The sequence below is a fragment of the Coregonus lavaretus genome, assembly GCF_964263955.1.
Source record: "Coregonus lavaretus genome assembly, chromosome: 10".
Classification (NCBI taxonomy): Eukaryota; Metazoa; Chordata; class Actinopteri; order Salmoniformes; family Salmonidae; genus Coregonus; species Coregonus lavaretus.
In genome coordinates this window covers 36,505,667-36,525,808 of record NC_139997.1, presented here as the reverse complement: position 1 = coordinate 36,525,808, position 20,142 = coordinate 36,505,667, and the positions used below count along the sequence as shown (strand labels likewise).

Below are 20,142 nucleotides of genomic sequence, written 5' to 3'. Positions count from 1 at the left end.
CAGTCATGATTTGTGAGGGGAGCGATACGTACAGTTAGTTGTTGATGTGGCATTAGTGTGTTTTTTAGTCATTGTCTGTAAACCTTAGTTGCTACATGCATTTTGGACATAAATTAATGATAAATACCCATTGATTATTGAAGAATACAACTTATAAATGCCTCATGCGCTTAATTCAACTGTCACACCCCATCAAAACCCAAAATATAAACTTGTTTTACTCCAATGTTTAAACAATGTAAATGTAAAATGCCTTAAAAAGCTATACTTTTGATATCATTGATGGTCAGTCCTTGCATCCCATAGCTGTTTCTGAATTTGAGAGTGGTTACATTTATGCCGAAATTGTCGCAACCCCTATTACTAGTCTGTTCAACCTCTCTTTCATAACGTCTGAGATCCCCAGAGATTGGAAAGCTGCCGCGGTCATCCCCCTCTTCAAAGGGGGTGACACTCTAGATCCAAACTGCTACAGACCTATATCCATCCTGCCCTGCCTTTCGAAAGTATTTGAAAGCCAAGTTAACAAACAGATCACCGACCATTTCGAATACCACCGTACCTTCTCCACTATGCAATCCGGTTTCCGAGCTGGTCATGGGTGCACTTCAGCCACGCTCAAGGTCCTAAACGATATTATAACCGCGATTGATAATAGACAGTACTGTGCAGCCGTCTTCATCGACCTGGCCAAGGCTTTCGACTCTGTCAACCACCGCATTCTTATTGGCAGACTAAATAGCCTTGGTTTCTCAAATGACTGCCTCGCCTGGTTCACCAACTACTTCTCAGATAGAGTTCAGTGTGTCAAATCGGAGGGCCTGTTGTCTGGACCTATGGCAGTCTCTATGGGGGTGCCACAGGGTTCAATTCTTGGGCCGACACTTTTCTCCGTGTATATCAATGATGTCGCTCTTGCTGCTGGTGACTCTCAGATCCACCTCTACGCAGACGACACCATTTTGTATACATCTGGCCCTTCATTGGACACTGTGTTAACAAACCTCCAAACGAGCTTCAATGCCATACAACACTCCTTCAGTAGCCTCCAACTACTCTTAAACACTAGTAAAACTAAATGCATGCTTTTCAATCGAACGCTGCTGGCACCCGCCCACCCGACTAGAATCACCACTCTCGACGGGTCTGACCTAGAGTATGTGGACAACTACAAATACCTAGGTGTCTGGTTAGACTGTAAACTCTCTTTCCAGACTCACATAAAGAATCTCCAATCCAAAGTTAAATCTAGAATCGGCTTCCTATTTCGCAACAAAGCCTCCTTCACTCATGCTGCCAAACATGCCCTCGTAAAACTGACTATCCTACCGATCCTTGACTTCGGCGATGTCATTTACAAAATAGCCTCCAACACTCTACTCAGCAAATTGGATGTAGTCTATCACAGTGCCATCCGTTTTGTCTCCAAAGCCCCATACACTACCCACCACTGTGACCTGTACGCTCTTGTTGGCTGGTCCTCACTACATGTTCGTCGTCAAACCCACTGGCTCCAGGCCATCTATAAATCACTGCTAGGCAAATCCCCGCCTTATCTTAGCTCATTGGTCACCATAGCAGTACCCACCCGTAGTCTGCGCTCCAGCAGGTATATCTCACTGGTCATTCCCAAAGCCAACACCTCCTTTGGCCGCCATTCCTTCCAGTTCTCTGCTGCCAATGACTGGAACGAATTGCAAAAATCTCTGAAGCTGGAGACTCTTATCTCCCTCACTAACTTTAAGCATCAGTTGTCAGAGCACCTTACCGATCACTGCACCTGTACACAGCCCATCTGAAATTAACCCACCCAACTACCTCATCCCTATATTGTTATTTATTTTGCCCTTCTGCACCCCAGTATCTCTATTTGCACATAATCTCTTGCACATCTAGCATTCCAGTGTTAATACTATTGTAATTATTTTGCACTATAGCCTATTTATTGCCTTACCTCCATAACTTGCTACATTTGCACACACTGTATATATATTTTCTGTTGTATTTTTGACTTTATGTTTTTTTACCCCATATGTAACTCTGTGTTGTTTTTATTGCACTGCTTTGCTTTATCTTGGCCAGGTCGCAGTTGTAAATGAGAACCTGTTCTCAACTGGCTTACCTGGTTAAATAAAGGTGAAAATAAATAAAAAATGCCTCTGCATTTCTCCAGGCCCAACCCTCAGCTTTGTACCAAAAACAGAGGCAGGGTAACTGCTTTGTTATTGTTTCAACTAAGGATTCTAGCTAGCTTTAACACCATCATTCTAATACTTTGTGGTAAGAATAGTAATACAGCCCCAAATCGACTGGAGTTATTTTAATGGGGGGCCTATGAAAGCCCTGTCCTATTAACTCATTTATTTGGCAAGACAACAGTATCCAAGATCCTTCGCGTACAGTACCTAACAAGACGAGGAGCATGCCACATATTCCCAAATATATTGCTATAACTACTATGATGGATAACTAGCATGTTTTCCCAGCTGTTCGACTCGACTTGTTTTCGTAGGCGATGTTGTTGGTAGCTAGCTAGTAAACAATAGCCAAACGATAATTTTACGTAAAGAAAATAACGTTATATTTTACCCAGTAACATAACAGGGTAGCTAGTGTTTTACTAAATTAATTTGACTCATTATCTTGTTAAATACGACGGATAGCTGGGCAGCTTACTTTTCTATCGATAAATCAGGATTTTGCACCTTGTCCGGGGACTCCCTGGGGGAGGCTTTTTTATGCTGGGCTTAATTTCCTTGTACTGTGCTGCTCCAGAGTTGCGTTTTCTGGGAGGCATCTTGGTGGGTTATCAGATTATTAAAACTAAATACAAATCAGTAACTGAATCGGTTTTATATCTCAATCCGGTCGCGTCCAAACCCCGGTTTTCACTTGTACGCTGACTCCCGGCAGAAAGAAACCGCGGGAAAAGGTCACAGACTCAACATCCGCCCATCCACCAGACGTCATTTCACACCCCAAAAGAATAATAATAATATAGAGAGTTGATTTACGACGCTTCCTGGCGGCCATGTTGGAAGACCACAGCATCAATTCTTTCGACAACAACAGCTGTGTGGCTACCCCAAGCTGCATGAAAACAGTACCTAAAACGAGTTGATTCATCACCACAGTCAATTTCTGTGCAGTATTTGGCTGCTCTAACAAGGCAGGTAAAACAACAGGAATATTTTTTTTTTTTTTACAGATTACCCGCAAATTAAGAAATCAGAAAATAAAATAAACTTTTTTGAAAATCAAGACCTGAACCCAGACAGCTGCAAACCCTAAATAATCTCCCTGCCAATACGACATTCGTCTTTGGCGCTTTCTGTGTGTAGGCCTTCTGTACCTCAACTAGAGGAATTTATACAGGGTGCCAGGGGCGTGCTTAAATTGGGGTGAAATAAATCTTTTAAAACTACACAAAAAAACGTTACAGTATTTAAGAGACCCCAAACAGATCTGTACATTTGCATTTTAGTCATTTAGCAGAGGCTCTTATCCAAAGCAACTTACAGGAGCAATTAGGGTTGCCTTGCTCAAGGGCACATCGACAGATTTTCCACCTAGTTGGCTCAGGAATTTGAACCTACAACCTTTCAGTTACTGGCCCAACGCACTTAACCGCTAGGCTCAGTTGCAACCCGTCATTCAGGGCAGTTTTGAGGCCCACATTTTTAGCAAAAATGGCATTAATACATGTCACATATCAGTTTGCAAAAAAAATTTAAGTGTATGTTGTGTAGTAAGCTGTTAGTAGCCCATGTGCCTCACCCTAATAATTTGGTATATTTTCCTCTCTTAAGTGCACCTACTGTTCTGACTTGGTGGTGCACATGTAGCCTATAACCTGTTTTAGAGAAATGTAATCATCGAATAGTGTAAGAGCTTTCATTATCTGCTTATATGCCCCTTTATTTATCCTACGGGTCAGACTTGGTGTACAGGGAGAATACTGTAAGAACGGCCCATATTCTGAATTCTGTCGCTGTACATTTCAAAAGTGCTGAACAAATAGTTATATTGACTACATCAGTCCTAGCTCGCTCATTAATGTCTTAATCGAAATTAGATTGCCTCTTGTCCGCTTGTCGTCCCCTTATGCCATAGTTTGTACATCTCAATTGTCAGTAGAAACCACATTTGTTTAAGCAAGTCAGCCATATCAGCTATGTTTGTTTTAAAGGCAGTAAATTAGGCTGAATTAACTGTTTTGCTACCAGACAAGGCTCCGCTGATAGCCAGGTGTAGCAGTGGTAAGTTGTTGGGACAGCTTTATGTAGGCCCTAACAGTTTGTGGGAACAGTTTGTCACAGTGTTGTGTAGTGGCTTTGCTGGCAAGCATCCCACTTTTCTTAGTTTTTTTGCCCCACCAAGATTTATATGCTAAAATCATCACTGGCTAGGCTACCTGTCATAGTAGTCAAAGTTTTACCTAGCTACACAGTCAATAAATCAGCACTGCAACATGACATGAAACGATGTGCAGTAATATTACAATTATATACATTTTATTATTTTGTAATAAAATAGTACCATAGCACAGCTAGTCCTCTGGTGAGCTACAGATCAGAGATGAGATGAAGACCACACAGACACAGTCAAACTTGCGTCCTATAGCCAGTCTCTTTGTCAGCGGAAACAAACAGCTCTGCCCTGCACCGCAAAATGTTTCCTCTCAGAAAGACAAACATGGTCTGTGTATGCATGCTGCAGCCATGGCCTTTAGGCTATATACACACTCCAGTAACATTGCAAATAGACAGAGTAAAAAACATTTAAAAGGATCAATAAAACCACTCATTCACATTGTCCTGAAGGACAATCAGATACATATTCTAAGCAGTCTTTGTTATTAAAATAATATTTAAAGTCTCAGTATAGTGAATGGCAAAAATGTATCCTTCTGGCTGGCAGAGCAAGATGCCTGGACAGTGAAATCCTTCCTCTGTCTCTTCGTACACACAGTTCTGCAGGTGATGATACACTCTCCACCTCCAGCAGTGAGGAAGGGTCATGCCTCTGTCCCATTTTCTCAGGTTAAAGCTCTGAAATCCACCTCTGTAAGGTTGACCGTGTCTCTGTCTGTCAGGTTTAACGTGAACGGTGCCTTCACCCTCTCTACTTGTTCCTCTCCCCCTCCACTGTTGTTCAAGTTGTTCACCCTCCAGGAATTTAGAGGTCGAATATATTTCTTAAAACGCTGAATGGACAGAGAAAGAGATTAATAAATAGATTTTTATAATGAATGGATTGTGACTTTGTATCTTTTCTTTACTGATGTAACCCAGGGTTCAGCAATAGGCAGCCCACAGGTGATTTTATTTGGCCCCCCAAGTTTTCTGAGCAAAAACACACATACATACTTACAGTGAGGGACAAAAGTATTTGATCCCCTGCTGATTTTGTACGTTTGCCCACTGACAGAGAAATTATCAGTCTATAATTTTAATGGTAGGTTTATTTGAACAGTGAGAGACAGAATAACAACAAAAAAATCCAGAAAAACGCATGTCAAAAATGTTATAAACTGATTTGCATTTTAATGAGGGAAATAAGTATTTGACCCCTCTGCAAAACATGACTTAGTACTTGGTGGCAAAACCCTTGTTGGCAATCACAGAGGTCAGACGTTTCTTGTAGTTGGCCACCAGGTTTGCACACATCTCAGGAGGGATTTTGTCCCACTCCTCTTTGCAGATCTTCTCCAAGTCATTAAGGTTTTGAGGCTGACGTTTGGCAACTCGAACCTTCAGCTCCCTCCACAGATTTTCTATGGGATTAAGGTCTGGAGACTGGCTAGGCCACTCCAGGACCTTAATGTTCTTCTTCTTGAGCCACTCCTTTGTTGCCTTGGCCGTGTGTTTTGGGTCATTGTCATGCTGGAATACCCATCCACGACCCATTTTCAATGCCCTGGCTGAAGGAAGGAGGTTCTCACCCAAGATTTGACAGTACATGGCCCCGTCCATCGTCCCTTTGATGCGGTGAAGTTGTCCTGTCCCCTTAGCAGAAAAACATCCCCAAAGCATAATGTTTCCACCTCCATGTTTGACGGTGGGGATGGTGTTCTTAGGGTCATAGGCAGCATTCCTCCTCCTCCAAACACAGCGAGTTGAGTTGATGCCAAAGAGCTCCATTTTGGTCTCATCTGACCACAACACTTTCACCCAGTTCTCCTCTGAATCATTCAGATGTTCATTGGCAAACTTCAGACGGCCCTGTATATGTGCTTTCTTGAGCAGGGGGACCTTGCGGGCACTGCAGGATGTCAGTCCTTCACGGCATAGTGTGTTACCAATTGTTTTCTTGTTGACTATGGTCCCAGCTGCCTTGAGATCATTGACAAGATCCTCCCGTGTAGTTCTGGGCTGATTCCTCACCATTCTCATGATCATTGCAACTCCACGAGGTGAAATCTTGCATGGAGCCCCAGGCCGATGGAGACTGACAGTTATTTTGTGTTTCTTCCATTTGCGAATAATCGTACCAACTGTTGTCACCTTCTCACCAAGCTGCTTGGCGATGGTCTTGTAGCCCATTCCAGCCTTGTGTAGGTCTACAATCTTGTCCCTGACATCCTTGGAGAGCTCTTTGGTCTTGGCCATGGTGGAGAGTTTTGAATCTGATTGATTGATTGCTTCTGTGGACAGGTGTCTTTTATACAGGTAATAAACTGAGATTAGGAGCACTCCCTTTAAGAGTGTGCTCCTAATCTCAGCTCGTGTATAAAAGACACCTGGGAGCCAGAAATCTTTCTGATTGAGAGGGGGTCAAATACTTATTTTCCTCATTAAAATGCAAATCAATTTATTACATTTTTGACATGCGTTTTTCAGGATTTTTTTGTTGTTATTCTGTCTCTCATTGTTCAAATAAACCTACCATTAAAATTATAGACTGATCATTTCTTTGTCAGTGGGCAAACGTACAAAATCAGCAGGGGATCAAATACTTTTTTCCCTCACTGTACATACATATATATATACATATATATATATATACACACACACACACACACACACACACACACACATATATATATATATATATATATATATATATACAGTGGCGAGAACAAGTATTTGATACACTGCCGATTTTGCAGGTTTTCCTACTTACAAAGCATGTAGTAGTCTGTAATTTTTATCATAGGTACACTTCAACTGTGAGAGACGGAATCTAAAACAAAAATCCAGAAAATCACATTGTATGATTTTTAAGTAATTAATTTGCATATTATTGCATGAAATAAGTATTTGATACATCAGAAAAGCAGAACTTAATATTTGGTACAGAAACCTTTGTTTGCAATTACAGAGATCATACGTTTCCTGTAGGTCTTGACCAGGTTTGCACACACTGCAGCAGGGATTTTGGCCCACTCCATACATACTGTCTCCAGATCCTTCAGGTTTCGGGGCTGTCGCTGGGCAATACGGACTTTCAGCTCCCTCCAAATATTTTCTATTGGGTTCAGGTCTGGAGACTGGCTAGGCCACTCCAGGACCTTGAGATGCTTCTTACGGAGCCACTCCTTAGTTGCCCTGGCTGTGTGTTTCGGGTCGTTGTCATGCTGGAAGGCCCAGCCACGACCCATCTTCAATGCTCTTACTGAGGGAAGGAGGTTGTTGGCCAAGATCTCGCGATACATGTCCCCATCCATCCTCCCCTCAATACGGTGCAGTCGTCCTGTCCCCTTTGCAGAAAAGCATCCCCAAAGAATGATGTTTCCACCTCCATGCTTCACGGTTGGGATGGTGTTCTTGGGGTTGTACTCATCCTTCTTCTTCCTCTAAACATGGCGAGTGGAGTTTAGACCAAAAAGCTCTATTTTTGTCTCATCAGACCACATGACCTTCTCCCATTCCTCCTCTGGATCATCCAGATGGTCATTGGCAAACTTCAGACGGGCCTGGACATGCGCTGGCTTGAGCAGGGGGACCTTGCGTGCGCTGCAGGATTTTAATCCATGGCGGCGTAGTGTGTTACTAATGGTTTTCTTTGAGACTGTGGTCCCAGCTCTCTTCAGGTCATTGACCAGGTCCTGCCGTGTAGTTCTGGGCTGATCCCTCACCTTCCTCATGATCATTGATGCCCCACGAGGTGAGATCTTGCATGGAGCCCCAGACCGAGGGTGATTGACCGTCATCTTGAACTTCTTCCATTTTCTAATAATTGCGCCAACAGTTGTTGCCTTCTCACCAAGCTGCTTGCCTATTATCCTGTAGCCCATCCCAGCCTTGTGCAGGTCTACAATTTTATCCCTGATGTCCTTACACAGCTCTCTGGTCTTGGCCATTGTGGAGAGGTTGGAGTCTGTTTGATTGAGTGTGTGGACAGGTGTCTTTTATACAGGTAACGAGTTCAAACAGGTGCAGTTAATACAGGTAATGAGTGGAGAACAGGAGGGCTTCTTAAAGAAAAACTAACAGGTCTGTGAGAGCCGGAATTCTTACTGGTTGGTAGGTGATCAAATACTTATGTCATGCAATAAAATGCAAATGAATTACTTAAAAATCATACAATGTGATTTTATGGATTTTTGTTTTAGATTCCGTCTCTCACAGTTGAAGTGTACCTATGATAAAAATGACAGACCTCTACATGCTTTGTAAGTAGGAAAACCTGCAAAATCGACAGTGTATCAAATACTTGTTCTCCCCACTATATATATATATACATATACACATTTTTTTTTTTTTGACATATAAGACCAGAAAATCAGCTCAAAGTGATTTTTATTTAGGAAATCTGTTCCCAAGTATTCCCACGCCTAAATATAGGTATCTGTGATCGTATCCCAATGTAATCAAGGTTTGAAATGATTCTGTTTTTGTCAAATACGACACTGCTCAAAAAAATAAAGGGAACACTTAAACAACACAATGTAACTCCAAGTCAATCACACTTCTGTGAAATCAAACAGTCCACTTAGGAAGCAACACTGATTGACAATAAATTTAACATGCTGTTGTGCAAATGGAATAGACAACAGGTGGAAATTATAGGCAATTAGCAAGACACCCCCAATAAAGGACTGGTTTTGCATGTGGTGACCACAGACCACTTCTCAGTTCCTATGCTTCCTGGCTAATGTTTTGGTCACTTTTGAATGCTGGCGGTGCTTTCACTCTAGTGGTAGCATGAGACGGAGTCTACAACCCACACAAGTGGCTCAGGTAGTGCAGCTCATCCAGGATGGCACATCAATGCGAGCTGTGGCAAGAAGGTTTGCTGTGTCTGTCAGCGTAGTGTCCAGAGCATGGAGGCGCTACCAGGAGACAGGCCAGTACATCAGGAGACGTGGAGGAGGCCGTAGGAGGGCAACAACCCAGCAGCAAAACTGCTACCTCCGCCTTTGTGCAAGGAGGAGCAGGAGGAGCACTGCCAGAACCCTGCAAAATGACCTCCAACAGGCCACAAATGTGCATGTGTCTGCTCAAACGGTCAGAAACAGACTCCATGAGGGTGGTATGAGGGCCCGACATCCACAGGTGGGGGTTGTGCTTATAGCCCAACACCGTGCAGGACGTTTGGCATTTGCCAGAGAACACCAAGATTGGCAAATTCGCCACTGGCGCCCTGAGCTCTTCACAGATGAAAGCAGGTTCACACTGAGCACATGTGACAGACGTGACAGAGTCTGGAGACGCCGTGGAGAACGTTCTGCTGCCTGCAACATCCTCCAGCATGACCGGTTTGGTGGTGGGTCAGTCATGGTGTGGGGTGGCATTTCTTTGGGGGGCCGCACAGCCCTCCATGTGCTCGCCAGAGGTAGCCTGACTGCCATTAGGTACCAAGATGAGATCCTCAGACCCCTTGTGAGACCATATGCTGGTGCGGTTGGCCCTGGGTTCCTCCTAATGCAAGACAATGCTAGACCTCATGTGGCTGGAGTGTGTCAGCAGTTCCTGCAAGAGGAAGGCATTGATGCTATAGACTGGCCCGCCCGTTCCCCAGATCTGAATCCAATTGAGCACATCTGGGACATCATGTCTCGCTCCATCCACCAACGCCACGTTGTACCACAGACTGTCCAGGAGTTGGCGGATGCTTTAGTCCAGGTCTGGGAGGAGATCCCTCAGGCGACCATCCGCCACCTCATCAGGAGCATGCCCAGGCGTTGTAGGGAGGTCATACAGGCACGTGGAGGCCACACACACTACTGAGCCTCATTTTGACTTGTTTTAAGGACATTACATCAAAGTTGGATCAGCCTGTAGTGTGGTTTTCCACTTTAATTTTGAGGGTGACTCCAAATCCAGACCTCCATGGGTTGATACATTTGATTTCCATTGATAATTTTTGTGTGATTTTGTTGTCAGCACATTCAACTATGTAAAGAAAAAAGTATTTAATAAGATTATTTCATTCATTCAGATCTAGGATGTGTTATTTTAGTGTTCCCTTTATTTTTTTGAGCAGTGTATATCTGTTTGGAATTATTGCAGTCAATTTGCAGTGTTCAAATTATTTATAACTATGTTCTGGCCACCCGACCGTCCGCTCAAGGAAAAATCGGCCCACGGCTGAATGTAATTTGTGACTCCTGCCCTACATTATTAGCACACTGGCAGCCTTTAACCTATCAAGAGTTTATTGTGTTCTTAGTGTGGCTCCAGTATTCAAGTCATTTCAATACAGCTTTATTTGTCCCCTTAGGGCAATCACTATAGCTGTGTAACATGGCCTGGGTGATGACAGACAGGGAAAATGGGGGCGGACAGTACTGACGTCTTTCAGTGTCCCAGACTTTTTGCTGATGGCCACGATGGCCCATATGGGGATCTGCAGACAGCAGGTGGCGCCCATGCACACCCCAGCGCCTTGCCCCAGCGAGGGTACACATAGGGCCCATAGTGCAGCGGGGTGTTGTACATCTCAATGAAGATGTAGATCAGGATGAACTGGAAGCACAGGGACACAGAAACAGAGAGGCAGGGTGAAACAAAGGCAACATAAATGAAAACATCAGCAATAAGAAAGTTTAACAGCAGACATCTGTGTGACAATCCAGGCAGAGCCTCTATGGTATCGTCCATTACTCTTTCTGGCTCAGGACACTTGGTTAGCTCACTCATTTATGTTTCTATGCAACAGCTACTACACACTTTTCTCATAAAATACACATATCAGACATACTGTGCATACATGAAGGGTGATTGAAAAGAAACCCATAGAGAACACAGCCGGGGTGAAAGGGGATAGTTTCTTGAAATTATTCACCACTGTGAGGGTGCAACAAAGGGTGGATTTCAGACAGAGAGGGATGCTTCCCCAGAGATATAATGTAAAGGTCGAGGGTCAAAGAAATCTGTCTGACTCACCAGTAGGAGAAATGGGGTGCAGAATACCCAGCATGCTTTGAAGTAGAGCAGCACTTTGCGGCACCAGGGAGGACAGAGACAGATCATGTCAATTATGTCCTGGCGAAACTGGTTCACTCCTGTGAATATTAAGGAATGCAGACACACACACACACCACACATGCTTATTATTAGTCAAAGTATCTGAAGACACTATTGAATAATGAGCTTATATTTGCCATAAAATAACTTTTTATTGCCATGATAATAACTGGATGTATTGTGATTACCATGTCATAAATGTAACATAAATGTATTGTTAATACAAGAGGAGTGATTTGCTCATTGAGAGCTACCAGTGTCTGCCACCACTCCAACAGGCACTCCCTTCCACCAGGCCATGTGACCCAGGATTGAGAATATGGCGAAGACCGCAAAGAAGCTGGTGCTGCAGTTCCCTATGGTGATGACCAGACAGTCCCTGAAAGCAGAACAATGTTAGAATAGACTCCATTTCCCAGCATGCCTGTAGCCTCAGAGTGCAGAGTAGAGTACTACTGACCTGATGACATTGTTATCAAACTTATTGTAGGAGGCCATGGAGAGCAGCCCCCCAACACCAATCCCCAATGAGTAGAAGATCTGGGAGGCAGCATCGTTCCACACCTAAATGGTAACGGTGACAGTTAAGACATGCTGTTTACTTTGTTGGCCAGCAGCAAGGGCCTTGACACTCATCATTAAAGGTAGGCACACACACGAAAACACACAACCTATACTTGACTCTAGATATTATACCAGCCTGTGTCCACTAGGGGATGTACCTGTGCACTGGCCAGCCGACCCGTCAGGGGTGAGGTAGAAGGCCACACCCTGAAGTGACCCCTCCAGTGTAGCACCTCTGATGATCAAGACGATCAGCACGAATTAAGGGAACGTCGCAGTCACGTAAACCACCAACAAAGTTAGAGTAACAGCTCTTAAGTACATAGTAACAACAAGAGCAAGAATGTTTGCTTTGAGGCCATGTTTGCGTAACATGAGTATGTCTGTGTTTACAGGTGTGTGTGTGTGTATTCTGATGACGTGTGTGCTATTTCACCTTGCCAGAGCTGCGGATGCCCTTGAGCATGCAGAAGAAGATGATGATCCAGGCAGTCAGGAGGCAGAGGGCTTGGGGCCACCTGACAGGACCAGGGTCATGGAGGCCGTTACTGTTCACCACATCCAGAACACGCTCACTGAAACACAACACACACAGAGCAAACACTGAGTAAACACACACATTCACACAGAGTATTCACACCTCTAGCCAAAACTAGTAGTCGCAGACACAGCAAACAGAGGCAATTTGAACATGAGATAGACGTTACATCATATACTGGAGTCACGCCTCTTTCGTTTACATTATTTCGTTAGCTTATCTCCTCAAGGACATGAATATATACAGCACAGTGTACACTGTACATGCTGAACATTGTGCACATACACTAGCACACTGTCTGAATGAGCCTATTTCAGGCATTTCACGGCCATTGATATTCCAACACAGTTGAGGGTCAGGCCAGCATGCCACTAATTCCCCCGCTATAACCCAATCCTATCTGAATTCACTCATGCAAAGGCCATTAGATCATTTTTTGTGGCAAACACTCTGTAGTGGATGAAGAGCCCTTACTTCCAGAAGACCTCGGAGGGGCTGAGACCTGTGCCAGAGGAGCTGTTCCCAGTGGTGGCATTCCCACAGAGGTAAGCGTTGGCTGGGGCATCGCAGGACCAGGGCAGGGGGCTCTGGAAGGAGCTGCCCAGGTAGTAGAAGGTCCAGGCTATGATCACGTTGTAGTAGAGGCACACAAGCATAGACACACAGAGCATCCCAATGCCAATGCCTATAGAGAGACACACAGGCAGGTTGGATGTGCAGTCCAGATGGAGCTTTTGATGTTGGAGAAGATATAGTTGAGGCTAATCACAAGAGTGTTGGTGGCCCATTATGGAGTGTTGGGGGACAATAAAACACATTGGTGCAGTATTGGTTATTTCTGGGGTATCCAGCATGGGGATTGTCGTATCGGGTGAATGGTGGCAATTATTGCTGTCAACAAAGAGTCCGCTTATGCTGCACAATGATTAGAGGCTTTTATTAATATCACAAGGTTACAGCATAAGTTACAGACCCGCGGTGTCTGGAGAACGGCGTCCCAGATTGCAATGGCCGTTCTGCCTTCTCCTTCGTTTTTCCCCCTACTTATAAACAATGCAAAAAGATGCTCCCTCTTCTGGCCAATCACCAGTCTCCCCTGTCTACAACACACTTCCTGTCTGTTGTATGTGACGTTACACTAAAACATTCCCCCTTGATACTAAAATCAACATTCTTTCAGTTCCACTTAAAAACATTTAACAACATCATAATCTCAATACACGACAGGATCCTGGGGGTTTACCTTTGAGGAGGGGGAAGCACTTCCACACTGTGATTGGTCAAGCAGCTCTGTACTGGCCTAGACTTAGCTCCATGAGGAAGAGGGGGACCCCGGTGAAGAAGAGCATAATGAAGTAGGGGATAAGGAACACACCTGGAGAAGAGGAGGACAGAGGTCAAACAGGAAACGGGATAATTCAAGCGGAGACATCCCTCATTCGTTTGATTGTTTATACACTGAGCTGCTGCACGTATACACGGCAAGTAAGGACAGTTCCTACAAACATCACAATAGCTTTATAATCACTTACTACATCTGGAATGCTCCCAGCCAGCGCAAGGAGATGTTTCATCCTTCAACTATTGAAGCATCAGCATGTGCTAGCTTCACATACAGAGCTGAAGGTTTGTTTACTATAGCATTGAATGAGACTCACAATAGACTGACTATAAGGTGTGTTTTTCTGTGCACTTATTCGGGTCAGGCTGTGTTTCTGAAAATGGCATTGGCTCTCCCTTATAGGATTAGTTACAGTGCCTGTGTGTCGGCTTTCTGCCACCAATGGCTGCCTGTGATGACTGTGGCTTTGGTTTCAGTTCTCAGATTAACTCTGCAGTACAACACGCAGAGGTGAGAGGTCAGTGCACACCTGAAGGCCATGGTAACATAATAGGCATCACTTTTAATACAATAATACAGCTTCATTCATGTAAGCTTCATTCATACTTAAGAGTTTGAGGGGCAGTGTAAAATGTATGAGGGCTGAAAGCCAGCTTGGCTGTGGGTTACTCACCTCCTCCATTGCGGTAGCAGAGGTAGGGAAACCTCCACACGTTCCCCAGTCCCACGCAGTAGCCGATACAGGAGAGTAGAAACTCATACTTCCTACCCCACTGCTCTCTTTGGATAATATTTGGGTCTGGTGCGGGTGCAGGGGATGGGGGGCGGGATGAGGGATTAGTGACATCATGAGCTAAATAAAACCAATTCAGCTGTGCTGGACTCTAGAACAGATATAACACATTTAAAACAGTCAGACAGATCCTCTATCAGAAGAACCTATGACTGTGTCATGCCTTGATGTTGAAAAGTAGAATTCCCATTTTATCTTGTATGAGACTCTGGGACTGCACATTGTTTAGGGTTAACACAGTCAGTGACAATGGTAGGAATAGCTATGTAGTCCAGATTAACAGATATGGGTGTGGTTCACACATCAGGAAATGTGCGTGAGTGTGTGTGTTGTCAGTGGACCAGTAAACAGACAGCAAAGAGATTAACTAATGACAAGAAGAGGAAGCAGTTCAGGTTAAAATAGCAGTTCAGTTTTGGGAACAGCAAGTCATTTGATTTAGGCCACTACCATCTGCCTATCAGCCTCCCTTCATCATCAACATCATGACACATTGTAAATCATAAAAGGGGAATAAAGAGTACCCTACAGGTAGTTTATATAAAATGGGCTATAATATGTTATGCAAAACAAACAAACGAGAGCATAAAACTTTGATTATGTCTTTGAAATAAATATTGAGATGTTAATGACCTATAGTAGGTTATTTCACTTTCCTCTATGTCAGATGTCAGAGGAATGAGGATAGATGGGTTAGGTTACTTTATGAACAACCAATACAAATAATACTAATGATGGTTCCATTAGTTTTCCATAAATTCCTAAATCATTCAGAAGTGAAATTATACCTTTTAACAACGTTTATAAAGTTCTCAACTGCACAACATGTATAGAACCTACATTGTATCGTGAAGTTAAGAAGTCTCAGGTAGTTGTTCCCTTGCTTTACCTCTTGTTGTGATGTTTTCTCTGTAATGTTCGCAGGTGCAATTTTTGGCTCCTCGCTAGGCATTTTCCCTGGGAGAAATTCACATGGTTTCTTTGGATGTTCGATACATTGCTCAGAGGAAAGTTTCAAGGAAATCTATTTGTGGTTTGGATATTTTCTTCAATGATGATTGAAATGGGCACTTTTGGTATTGACTGGGAAATTACAGTCAAGCACAGGCAGTCTTGCTAACATCAGCCTCATGCTTCAGTCAAGCTAAAGTGCAGGTGCCGTCATTGAACAAAGGGGTGTAAAAATTAAATAACAAACGCGCCCTAGTTGTACAGACTCACCTTTAACGTTGGTAAGCCACACCCTTCACATCACTTTTTGCCTACTTCAATCTATCTATCTATCAATCTATATCTGTCTGTCTGAAATATAGTTTCATCTGGTTATTGTGTGGCTACAGCATCTTTAACCTAGTCAAAACCTTATGGCTGCTTCTGCAAAGGTTTTATTTTTTCTGCTCAGACGTCAGTAGCCTACAGGAAACTAGCTGCAACAGCAGGAAATCGCAGCTTTTGGTATTCTGATATGCTTCAAGTGCTTTTATTTCTGAAAAGTCAAACCACATACCAGCATATATCCTGTTTTGTTTTCTTCCACGGCCAAGAAGATGGAATTGTGTATGTAACATTAAATATTATACTACATTTGTTCAAAAGCAGACTGTATGAACAAAGTGGCAAAAATAGGAAAAATATAGGTCATGCCCTCATATGGCATCTTGCAATGGTCCATGGACATAACTTGAGACCTTTGCCATCACATAGGCTACTGTTCTTTCTGTACCAGCATGTACACATCAAACTGTTTTTAATGGTATCATCACTTTCATCAAAAAGATGGTGCCACCTGGAAAACCCTTGTTACAGAAACCTTCACAAGAAAATCCCAAAGTCAATTCATACCAAGGTTACAGAGAGAGACATTGACAGAGATGCAGCCTTTGACGGGAGTTCTTAATCCAGGGTTCCCCAACTGGTGGTTTTATTTAGCCCCCCAAGTTTTCTGAGCAAAAATAAATAAATTGTTGTATTTCTTTAGAATTTTCATTGTTGGACATAAAAGACTGTAAAAACACCAGGAAATCAGCTCCAAGTGATTTTAATTTTGGAAATCTGTTCCCAAGTATTCCCACGCATAATAGAGAGATACTATACATGTGATCGTATACAAATGTAAGCAAGGTTTGAAATTATTATGTTTTAGTCAAATATTATAGTGCATTCGCAAAGTATTCAGACCTCTTCCCCTTTTCCACATTTTGTTACGTTACAGCCTTACTCTAAAATGGAAAAAATATATAAAAATCAATCTACACACAATACCCCATAATGACAAAGCGAAAACAGGTTTTTAGACATTTTTGCAAATTTATAAAACATAAAAAATGGAAATACCTTATTTACATAAATACCTTATTTATTTCAAACCATGTGCTATGAGACTCGAAATTGAGCTCAGGTGCATCCTGTTTCCATTGATCATCCTTGAGATGTTTCTACAACTTGATTTGAGTCCACCTGTGGTAAATTCAATTGATTGGACATGATTTGGACAGGCACACACCTGTCTGTATAAGGTCCCACAGTTGACAGTGCATGTCAGAGCAAAAACCAAGCCATGAGGTTGAAGGAATTGTCCGCAGAGCTCAGAGACAGGATTGTGTCGAGGCACAGATCTGGGGAAGGGTACCAAAACATTTCTGCAGCATTGAAGGTCCCCAAGAACACAGTGGCCTCCATCATTCTTAAATTGAAGAAGTTAGGAATCTCCAAGACTCTTCCTAGAGCTGGCCGCCAGGCCAAACTGAGCAATCGGGGGAGAAAAGCCTTGGTCAGGGAGGTGACCAAGAATCCGATGGTCACTCTGACAGAGCTCCAGTTCCTCTGTGGAGATGGGAGAACCTTCCAGAAGGACAACCATCTCTGCAGCACTCCACCAATCAGGCCTTTATGGTAGAGTGACCAGACGGAAGCCACTCCTCAGTAAAAGGCACATGACAGCCCACTTGGAGTTGCCAAAAGGCACCTAAAGGACTCTCAGACCATAAGAAACAAGTTAAAAACTATTTGGCCTGAATGCCAAGCGTCACGTCTGGAGGAAACCTGGCACCATCCCTACGGTGAAGTATGGTGGTGGCAGTATCATGCTGTGGGGATGTTTTTCAGCGGCAGGGACTGGAAGACTAGTCAGGATCGAAGTACAGAGAGATCCTTGATGAAAACCTGCTCCAGAGCACTCAGGACCTCAGACTGGGGCAAAGGTTCACCTTCCAACAGGACAACAACCCTAAGCACACAGCCAAGACAACGCAGGAGTGGCTTCTGGACAAGTCTCTGGATGTCCTTGAGTGACCCAGCCAGAGCCCGGACTTGAACCCGATCTAACATCTTTGGAGAGACCTGAAAATAGCTGTGCAGTGACGCTCCCCATCCAACCTGACAGAGCTTGAGAGGATCTGCAGAGAAGAATGGGAGAAACTCCCTAAATACAGGTGTGCCAAGCTTGTAGCGGAATACCCAAGAAGACTCAAGGCTGTAATCACTGCCAAATGTGCTTCAACAGAGTACTGAGTAAAGGGTCTGAATACTTATGTAAATTTGATATTTCCGGGGTTTTTTAAATATACATTTGCAAAAATGTCTAAAAACCTGTTTTTGCTTTGTCATTATGGGGTATTGTGTGTAACGTAACAAAATGTGTGAAAAGTAAAGGTGTCTGAATACTTTCCGAATGCTCTATATATCTGTTTGGGATTCTTGCGGTCATATGATTTGTAATTATGTTTTGGCCCCCTGACGATCCGCTGAAGAAAAAATTGGCCCGCGGCTGAATCTAGTTGATGATCCCTGTCTTAACACATCAGCTACGAGTCTGTAACCTCTGTTGGGGACAGCCAGCAGAGATGAAGATGAAAAGCCCAAGAATGACCTAGCAGCAAACTTTTGAGCCTGAGCTCATGACCAGATAAGGCTCACCTAATCCAAATAGCCCAGGACAGGAAGAGATAGGGCACCATTGTGGAGGATATGCTTATGAAGGTTATAATATATTTATATTAATACTTTATATTATAAAGTTGTATTGTACCTTTATCATAAAATTACATTGTTCCCCATTTATAGTGTGGTTATAATGTTGCATTTCAAGCAGTCTCTAACAAGCCAGGCTTCTATACATACAGGGTACTGAAACATACAGCAGAGGATGCTATAGCCTATCTTTCTTTTGCACATGGACTATTGAGACTGTGCCATTTTTCATAAACTGTTCATTTTGTCAAACCAAGGAGGAGCAATGCAGTCACTTCGTGAGTTATTTATTAACCATAACCACATTGTCTAGCGTAATAGACCCATTTTTAGATAGAATAACGAAGAATATAACAATTAATGTATTTGCTGGGAAACATTTTAAAGCACACTTGTGCAATCACCGGTATGTTGATCAAGAATGTAACTTGCCACCAGGTAAGGCTATTAAAATAGTTTTATGGTCCTCTTACTGTAAGATTTCCTCTAAGAAATGTCTGTGAGCATTCATAATCCTTATTTGATCAGTCAGGAGCAAGTATTGTCAAGAGTAGGTTGATGATGTAGTCTTATTCAGTGTTTGCCAAACAAAGCCAACCAACCCACAAAGCAGATGACCTAGCCTACGTTTCAAAATATCCCACTAGATTTGATTTTGTTTATGGTGACAGCTGACTGGAACACGGAAACTAAGGATAACAAGCCGCTGTAATTGGTTTAACCAAAGATTATGGATATACTGACAAGATTAGAATGGGAGTCGTTGTCCACAAAGCGGCACGGCGGGCTGTCTAGCGCCCGCCTATAATTTCTTTGGATTGGTGGATACATCTCATTATTGTAAACCACCTGTATTCCGTGGAGAGAGATCCTATGCTACTATGGAACGCCGTTTGGGTCTTTGCGTGTCAAAAAAGATTTGAATTTGACATGTCAAATAACGCAATTCTATTATAGAATGTTGTGTGTGCTGAATTTGCATGTGCAAGCCAAGCGCCACCACTACAATCAGTAGCACTGTCAAAGCTGTACAACAACAAAAAAGTCTGCAAACAAGCACACACACCGGCCACGATGTGTTTACAATACCGCGTTGGTAATACGGCATTATTTGTTCGACCGAATGGGAAAATGTCTGTGTGAGCATGTTAAGGAATAGCAGGATCAAACGAGCAGGTCTGACTTCAGTGTTTGAGGGTCTACATAAGGAAGAAATCAGTACAATTTGTTGTATTGGACGTGGGGAAAATTGGAAGAGTAGGGAGAGTCGGAGAAGAAATGTCGTCCCTAGACAAGGCAAGATGGCAAGAACTAGATGTGTGTGCAGTACTATCATAAGGAGAGTTATACTTGGAATACTTAGGAGGAATGGAGGGAAAAGGAGAGGCAGAGGAGGTCTAAGAGAGAGAGGGAGGAAGAGGGTGAGCTTGAGTCAGTTAAAAATGGCGAGAACAAGGGAGATGGTTTGTTAAAGAAGTATGGTAGAAAGTGTAAACAGAGTGAGTTGAAGACAGGAGGAGAA

The 20,142-nt window shown here is 43.2% G+C and overlaps 1 pseudogene across 1 annotated transcript; it reads right to left on the bottom strand.

The window, feature by feature from the left end:
- Positions 1–5,038: 5,038 nt before the first annotated feature.
- Positions 5,039–15,603, bottom strand: LOC311136312 (sodium-dependent proline transporter-like; annotated as a pseudogene). Its single transcript has 11 exons — positions 15,541–15,603; positions 14,532–14,742; positions 13,760–13,891; positions 12,991–13,201; positions 12,415–12,553; positions 12,137–12,269; positions 11,875–11,978; positions 11,669–11,793; positions 11,334–11,452; positions 10,741–10,913; positions 5,039–5,206 (listed from the first exon to the last, which is right to left on the bottom strand). The product of its transcript is annotated as a sodium-dependent proline transporter-like (transcript).
- Between the last annotated feature and the right edge of the window lie 4,539 nt (positions 15,604–20,142).